Raw genomic sequence first — 9,891 nt, forward strand, 5'->3', positions numbered from 1 at the left:
CTGATGGACAAACGGAGCGTGTTAATCAAGTTTTGGAGTAATATTTAAGATGTACCATTAACTACCAACAAGATGATTGGACAACTCTTTTGCCATTGGCAGAGTTTGCTTACAATAACACGATACATTCTTCTACAAAACAAACACCTTTCTTTGCTAATTATGGTTATCATCCACGACTTGATACTTTTGACTTTTCAAAAGTTGATAATCCTGCTGCGAAAGATTTGGCGATTCATTTATCAGAGCTACATGCAACGATGAAGGCGCAGTTAAAAGAGGCTCAAGAACAACAAAAGGTCAATGCGGATGTCTATCGAAAGGAACAACCACCATTTCTCTTGGGTGATAAGGTATGGCTACTTTGTCACAATATCAAGACCACTCGTCCTTATGACAAGTTGGACTATCGAAGGCTGGGACCATTTTTTATTTCTGCACAAATCAATCCAGTTGCATATCATTTACATCTACTAGAGTCAATGAAAATCCATCTAGTATTCCACGTGTCTCTTCTTGAACCATACTAGACTATGGACATACCAAGAAGACGATAAGCTCTACGTCCTCCTATAGAAGTGGATAATAATGAAGAATTTGAAGTAGAAGAAGTTTTAGATTCCAGGCGGCTCCAAAATAAATTGGAATATCTTGTCCATTGGCGCGGATATGGTATTAGTAAATGCACATGGGAGCCAATAAAGAATTTTGCAAATACAACAAAGGTTGTGGAGGCTTTTCATCAATGACATCTATCAAAATCAAGATGAAAACCTTCTTTATAAAAGAAACAACATCTAGGCAAGATAACATTCTACTTTCAATCCTTGTTCGTAGCTTCTTTGTAGTTGTGACATTGAGGAGATGGAGAACCAACAACCAGTGGATTCGACTCAAGAGCCTTCATTTGTTGACTTGTCGGATGAGACATTATGATCGTCACAATCTTCAAGACGACACAATCGAGATGAAGATCTTCAAGAACGACATATTCTTCTTCAAATAGATGGCGAGATACAACGCGTTTGGTATCACAATTTGGGAAGGAACTCTCGATGTTTGGTGATTTTGCTACAGGTAGGAACAACTTCTGATGGTGTTCTAAATGTTCTATTTGAAGGAAGTTATGAAGGCCTCAACAATGATCAAATAACTGGGTGGTCTTCCCGCCATGGTATGGGACACTACCGATAGTTGAGAGGCCCTATCAATCATCTTCGAAGAGAAGAAAGATTAGAGTATGTGGCAAATATAATTCGTCGCATCATAGATTTTCTCAACATATAATGACCACTTCTCGTAGAACTCGTGCCTAGAAGGGGGGGTAATGTCACGGACATACTCATGTAAGCTAGTAATTACATATATAACTAGGTAAAAGTAAGTTAATTCTATAGTATTTAATATGAAAGCTTCCTAGAAGCTTCATAGATGTTGCTTTGACTTCATAGGTGTCTTTAATTGACTTTTTGGATTAGAAACGTGGTCAACAAGTTGGCCATGTGCTACACATGTTGTTAGCTTGAAGATCAAGCTAATTATGTAACCCACACGTAAAATAACTTGTCTTGTAAGTCAAGGCATGTGTCCTACAAAGTTAATACATATTGGAGATCCTATAGAACGTTGCCACGTAGCCCCTAGTTAGATAATATATATAGAGATAAGAGTGAAGGCTTCTTCACTCTTGTCAACTCCTTTCTTGCTTCTAGTCTAGTTTCAAGGGTCTCTAGTTTTCTTGTCTTTTGGCAATAGCCATTCTAGTTTCTCTTTCAATATACATACTTATTTATTTATATTTTTTTACCTTCCTTTGAGTGAAGACTCACTTGTCTGGATTATTTTTTCATCGAGTTCTTGTCCTTGACATATATATAACATCTAGCTATAGGTAGCATATATCTCAAATCACTTTGCTACATTCATCTTGATGTATAATGAGCCAATTCTAATTTAAAGGAGGCAAATACTATACAAGGTCCATTTTGATTAAAAACACATATATGATACAAAGGCAAAAAAAAAAAAAAAAAAAAAAAAAAACAAACAGCATGGAAGGGTATAATGACTAACATTGACTTTAGTACCTTAGAAAAGAAGGCTATGATGGACCTAGAACAAATAAGAAGACTAAGCACCATGTTAAATAAGGATTGGAGGAGACAAATCAAAATACTTCATGTAAACCAATTCTATGAAATCAAGGCAATAAAATGATGCCTCCAAATAAATTGATTAAACCTTGAAGCATGAAAAAACCTCAACCAAGCCCAAGTCTTCTTTGAAGAGGCGAAAAGAAAAAAATTGGAGATAGTAAAATAAAATAAAAATAACAGTATTATAGAGTTAAGTAAATAATAGCTGTTCATTTTTTTTTTTTTTTTTTTTTTTTTGAATTCTATAAAAATATAAACAAAAAAACTATCATTGAAGAATTGGTAACTCCTGATGGCAAAAGTATGACAATCCAAGCTAAAATAACCAACCACATCCACCATTTCTATAAAATTTTATATACAAATAATCTAAGGATCAAATATAATCAAATGGTATGAGACCCTTGCTTACAAAGTATACTAGTGAAAGTCACTCCTATGCATAACAAAGAGCTCACTACATCCATTTTTATGATGGAGATTCACAAGGTTGAAATTATTATTTAAAGCCTTGCTTGAGAATGCACCAAGCACTTGATTATATAAAGTAGAAGGTGTTAAGGAGAAGAACTTGATAAAGACAAATAAATAAGTGAGACTTCTTTCAAAGAAAGATGACAAAATAGAAATAACTAAATATGTATATTAAGAAAGAAACTGGAATGGCTATTGCCAAAAGACAAGAAAATTAGAAACCCTTGAAACTAGACTAGAAACAAGAAAGGAATTGATAAGAATGAAGAGGGCTTCATTCTTGTCTCTATAAATACTATCAAATTAAGGGCTACATGGTGATGTTCTATAAGACCTCCAATAAGTGTTGACTTTGTAGGACATAGGCCTTGACTTACAAGGCAAGTTTTTCTATGTGTAGGCCACATAGTTAACTTGGTCTTCAAGCTAACAACATGTGTGGCACATGGCCAACTTATTGACCACGTTTCTAATCCAAAAAGTCAATTAAAGATACCTATAAAGTCAAAGCAATGTCTATAAAGCTTCTAGAAAGCTTCCATAGCAAATATTATAGAATTAACTTACTTTTACCTACTTTTACTTATTTCTACCTATTTATACATGTAATTATTGGCTTAGATGCATATGTCCATGACATTATCCTCCCTTCTAGGGACGAGTTCCATGAGGAGTGGTCATCATACATTACAAAAATCTATACTATAACGAATTGTATTTTCCACATATTTTGATCTTTGTTATCTTTGAAGATGATTGATAGGCCCTTTCAACCATCGATAGTGTCCTTTATCAAGGCGGAAAGACCACTTAGTTGTTGAGGCCTTCATAGCTTCCTTCGAATAAAATATTAAGAATACCATTAGGAGTTGTTCCTACCTCTAGTAAAATCACCAAATATTAGGAGTCCCTTCCAAAATTGTGATACCAAATGCATTGTATCTCGCCATCTATTCGAGGAAGAACATATCATTTTTAAAGATCTTCATCTTGATTGTGTTAGCTTGAAGGTTGTGACAATCGTAATGTCTCATCCGACAGATCAACAAACAAAGGCTTTTGAGTCGAATCTGCTAGTTATTGGTTCTCCATCTCTTCAGTGTCACAACTACAAAGAAGCTACAAACAAGGATTGAAAGTACAATGTTATCTTGCCTAGATCTTGTTTCTTTTACAAGGAAGATTTTTATCTTGATTTTGATGGATTTTGTCGATGAAAAGCCTCCACCGCCTTTGCTACATTTACAAGAATCTTTATTTGCTTCCATGTGCATTCACTAATATCATATCCATACGAATGGACAAGATATTTTAATTTATTTTGGCACCACCTTAAATCTAAGACTTCTTCCACATCAAACTCTTCATTATTATCTAGTACTATAGAAGGAGGTAGAGCTTGTCTTTTTCTTGATATGTCCACTGTCTTATATGGTTCAAGAAGAGACTCGTAGAATACTGGATGGATTTTTATTAACTTCGATAGATATAAATAGTATGTAACTAGATTGATTTATATAAAAATAGAAAATAGTCTAAACCTTCCATAGTTCGACTTGTCACAAAGACGAGTGGTCTTGATATTGTGACAAAGTAACCACACCTTGTCATCCATGTGGAATGGTGGTTGTTCCTTTCAAAAGACAACCGCATTGACTATTTGTTGTTTGTGAGCTTCTTTTAATTGCACCTTCATCGTTGCATGTAGCTCTGACAAATGAATTACTAAATATTTTGCCGCAAGATTATCAACTTTTGAAAAGTCAAAAGTATCAAGTCGTGGATGATAACCATAATTTATAAAAAAAGGTATTTATTTTGTAGAAGAATGTACCATATTATTGTAAGCAAACTCTACCAATGGCAAAAGAGTTGTCCAATCATCTTGTTGGTAGTTGATGGTATATCTTAAATACTACTCCAAAACTTCATTAAGATGCTCTGTTTGTCCATGAGTTTGAGGATGGAATGTCGAAGATAGTTTTACATCTAATTTTAGAATCTTAAAAAGTATCTACCAAAATCTTGATACAAACTAAGTTCTCTTATTTGATATTATATCCTTGGATAATCGATGATAGCGATAGATATTGTGAAGAAAGAGCTTAGTTATTTCTTCACCTGTGATGGATTTTGTATATGGTACAAAATGTGCCATCTTGGTAAAATGATCTACTATCACAAATATAGAGTCATAAGAACTTGAGATTAAAAGATCCATGATAAAATCCATAGAAATAGAAGACTATAGTTTTTTTGGAATGGATAATGGCTGAAGAAGTCCGTAAGCTCGATAACGAGAAGTTTTTGATCTTGAGCAAACATCATAAGATTGTACAAAATCTTTGACTACTTCTCACATTTGTAGCCACCAAAAGTCCTTGGATATTAGTTCCAAAGTTTTATTGTACCCAAAATTTCCTGCTGTTAGAAAGTCATGACAAGCTTGAAGAACATATAATTGAGCTTCACCTTCTGGAACATATAGGCATCCCTCAAAATATAGTAGATTGTTCTTGAATTCAAACTTGGAAGTATCATGAGACTTTGAAGGATTTTCTTTAATATCACAAATAAGAGGATCAGAAGACATACTTGACTGAACTTGCTTAATGAAAGTTGAATCAACAGTTAGTATTGATTTCATTGCTCGAAGATAAAGATGCTCTAGCTTCAAGAACATTATCTATTGTTGATCAAAAGCAACATCTCTTTCCTTTGGTGCAAGGTAAAATTGTCTAGAAAGTGCATCTGACAAACCTTATTGTTTTTCTGGTCAATAAGTGATCTTGAATTTGAATCTTGACAAAGACATATTCCAACAGGCTTGGCAACGATTCAAAATACATGTTGACATAAAATATTTAAGATTCTTGTAATCGATAAATGTGATGACTGGGCTAAAAGCACCTTCTAGATAATGGTGCTATTCTTAAAACAAATCCACGATTGCAAGAGGTTCTTTGTTATGGATCTCGTAGTTGATTTTGGCTATTGAAAATTTTCTATAATAAAAAGCTATTGAATGAAGTTTATCAACTGTTTCCATTTGTGACAATATAATACCCAAAGCAAATTTTGATGTATCTATTTCCATAAAATATGGCTTAGAAAAATCAACGCAATACAAGATTGGTGCAGAAACAAATGTTGTCTTCAAAGCTTCAAATGCTACTTTTGCTTCTTGATTCCATTAAAGTTTTTCTTTACAAGTCAAACGTGCAAGTGGAGCTGCAACTTGAAAGAAGTCTTTGATGAAGATCCGATAGTAGTTGGCAAATCCCAAAAAGTGTTGGACATCTCTTACCATTTTTGGGATCTTCGAATCCATAATAGTTTGAACTTTCTTAAGATCCATTATAAGTTCATCATTTGAAATGATGTAGCCTAAGAAGTTGACTTGAGTAGTATGAAATACACACTTTTCTATCTTGGCATAGAGTCCCGCATCTCTTAATTTTTGTAATACATGATGAACATGAAGTTCATGTTCTTCTATGTTCTTAAAATATATTAAGATGTTGTCTACATAATAGACAATAAAATCATCTAAAAACTTCTAAAAGATATTATTTATTAGATGCAGGAATGCTATTGGTGCATTTGTAAGTTCAAAAGGTATGACATTGTATTCGAAATATCTATACTTTGTTTGAAACGCAGTCTTCCATTCATCTCCTTCTTTGATGCGTACCAGATTGTATGCTCCTTGTAGATCAATTTTTGTATAGATCTTAGCTTCATTCAACTGATCAAGGAGTCTTGATATCAAAGGTAGCAGATACTTGTTCTTGATGGTGATTTTGTTGAGTCCTCGATAATTAACAGACATCCGTAATGATCCATCTTTTTTCTTCACAAATAAAATTAGAGCTCTTGCTGGAGATTTGGATTGACGTATGAAGTTCTTGGCTAGATTTTCTTTAATATACTCCTTGAGTTTAGCCAACTCATTTTGTGATAAATTGTAGATTGGTCCAAATGGCAGTTGTGCTCCTTCTTAAAGGTGAATTGAACAGTCATAGGAACGATGTTCCAGAAGAGTATCCACATTTTCCTTCTCAAATACATCTTAAAAATCTTGATATTGGATTGGAATGCTACTTGAAGTCTTTCCACCAGTAGAAACAGACGTGGCATAAATGACACAAGGTGATCCTTCTTTTGCAGTATACAAGAAAATTCTTGCACCTACAAATACAAGTTTAATTATACTAGACTTATGACTTTCGACTTGATTAACTATGTTCTTGGTTATACTTTAAGAAAATTCAAGACTACAAGAAGTCTAATCTATTTTAGGGTTATATTTTTTTAGCCAGGATAAACATAAAATGATTAGATTAGAGGGAGATCTAACGATATTAAATATTACAAAGCTACTATGATCATTAGTTGCTACTTCTATAGAAAGGATTTTATGAATATCATCTCCGAACGGCAATGGACAACCATCTATGACTTCTACATGAATAGGTTTAGTTTTCTTCACCAAAAATATGCTATGTCTTGTAGCAAATTCTTCATCTAAGAAACATACTGAGGCTCTTGAATCTAGCAAGGTAAAGGCTTTGTGATATTTAGGTCCTAGAATAATATTTATTGTAAAATAAAGAGAGGGTTTTGAGGAGAGAATAGGACCTTCATTAGGTATTGTACAAGATTCTAGCTGCACGATCTCTATTGTAGCTAGACAAATTTGTTTTTCGACATGCTATCTTCTTTGATCATTGTACTCCTCATTTTATGGTTGCATCGCCTCTTTGGGCAATGTTGAGCAGTATGCTTAGGTTCTCCATAATATAAGTACAATCCCTTTTAATGACGATGTCGTGTTGTAACACGAGTATACCGTGAAAATACAAAGACAGTGGACTTTTATTCATGTTCAGTTACCTCGAATATTGGGAGCAACAACCAACTCCAGTGCAAATACTGAGTGGCCAGGTTCAGTCACCCCGTTACAGTCAGCCGGGGCATACTGAAATGCTCCGTTCGATTCCAATAACGGGAGTCAGCAGGAAGAGAAAGGACCAATTCACACGATGGGTGAGCCTCGTTCGAAGAGCCAATTGGATCCAATTTCAAGAATCCAATCCGGGTCTTCTTATCCAATATGAGACCTGAATTGGTCGGGCAACCCAATGCAGTCTAATTACAAGAAAATCCACGTATTTCTATGGGCCTCAGCCAATCTGACGCGAAGGACCAATTTGATCCAATTATGGGAACATCTGGGTCTTACTACTGGACTCTTAGCTAATATGAGACCTGAATTGGTTGGGCGACTCAATGTGGTCCTGATTATGCGGTTTCGATTCTGTTTCAGGCTATCTTGTTCTCTGTGCCGTTTCAGGGAACATTGTTTTCGTTAAAAGGATCTCTTAAAGGTAAAAATGGAGAAGAAAGCTCTGACGGCGAGAGCCAATTTTGGATCCAAGCTCTGACGGTGGGAGCCAATTCCGGATCCAAGATGGAGGATTGAAGAAATTTTGAATTAAGGTTAAGAAATGAGAGGAAGGGAGAATAAGTTTTTTGGGGGGATTTTTTGAAGGATCAAGAGAGCTAGCTTCATGCTTCGGGCGGGGAAAAAAGACAGAGAATTGGGTTTTTTTTCTTCATAGGGTTTTGGAAAGACTGAGGCAATCGTTGCTGAAGTCAGTGTTGTAATGGTGAATCGGGATTTTTAATGAAGTGAGTTTGATTACTCTTCACTGTTTTGTGAAATCAAGTTACGTCTGTGATTTAGAATTAAAAGGGTGTCTATAGGATTGAGTATGCGGAGTGAATGAAATTTATTGGGTTAATCTAACGAGACAGTCAAGGAATACAAGATCGTGAGTATAAAGAGGTATCGGAGATTAGCAGTTTGGATTGTTCGGGGTTCTTTGTAATGTCTAGAGACCTATCGGCTAGGACAAAAAGGACTTCTGCGGGCAGTCGAAGGGCATCCATATAGATTTATAATATATTCTAACAATCGTTTATATTCCAATAGTCAAAAACCGATAGACTGCCTGAATATTAGCGAATCTCCATACTACCTTCTACAGCCAGACGCTCGGCGCGTTCTCGAGCAGGAAAGCACGTAATACGATAAAAAGTAGTGAATCCGACGTGAAAGCTTGAGGTGGAAGGTATTAGATTTCGTTTGATTTTATTTTTATTTTATGGAAAATGAAAATAAAAATTTTGAAGGATTTTTGGGAGGAGTTTCTGGTGGGGGTTCTTCTAAAGGACAAGGTATGCACATGGATCCATCTATTGCTAGTATGTTTCAAGCCTTCTCATTATCAATGCAGCAACAACAAAGCAATGATCGAAAGGAAGCTTTGGCAACCAAAGCATTGCAAGCAGTGGTCAATAAAATTGATCAATTTGATGGAAGGAATATTTCAAGGTATTTAAGATGTTATGTTCGTGAAATGGAATTAAATCGAGTTTTTGAGAAGAAAATGGTTGAACTATTTGGACTTGCCATGATACCGGAGATAAGAGACCATATTACATCGATTACAGATCATTATGGGAATTCATGGGAGGTTTTTTCACATGCATTGAAAGACGAATATTTCTTAGAAGATGCTGATCGTATTACTAAGAAGCTATTTCTGGAATGGATTAAATGGCCCAATAAGAATTTTCAAGCAACAGAGCTACTAAGGAAATTTGAGAGGTAATACTTTCAATTATCGAAGGTAGAAAAATTGAAATTGGAGCTGAACAAAGTTGATCAATTTCTTCAAGCTGCTGATGGAGAATTGCAAGGGAAATTGGAACTCCTTCTTGAAGACAAAGAAGAAGATGAAGGATTGACAACAAAGTGGAAGAACATTGAAGATGTGGTGGGGTTGCTTGCAAAAAGAGAAAGGAGGAAGGATAGGAGCAATATTCCGAAAACAGTACAAGCACCTAAAGCTCCAATACGTACAACACCACCAATAATGCCTACAGTTCAACCTTCGACATCCTTATCAAAGAAAGCAGATATATGGATGGAAGAAATTATATGAGGAATGTAAGATCTTCAAATCAAATTGACAAGACTTGAAGAGAATACTTCTATAAATAATTCGAAGAATGTTTCAAAACAAAGATATATACAAAGATGCATTTGGTGTGATGACGCTTCACACACTAGAAAAGATTGCAATGAATTTAATAATATGATATGGCAGGGAATTATTTGCTGGAAAGATGGGAAGATAGCATTGAAAGATAGGGAGGATCTTCTTCAAACCAATTTTGGCAAGGGAGGAAT

This window comes from Physcomitrium patens, chromosome 7 (assembly GCF_059467195.1).
Source record: "Physcomitrium patens ecotype Gransden chromosome 7, ASM5946719v1, whole genome shotgun sequence".
Taxonomy (NCBI): domain Eukaryota; kingdom Viridiplantae; phylum Streptophyta; class Bryopsida; order Funariales; family Funariaceae; genus Physcomitrium; species Physcomitrium patens.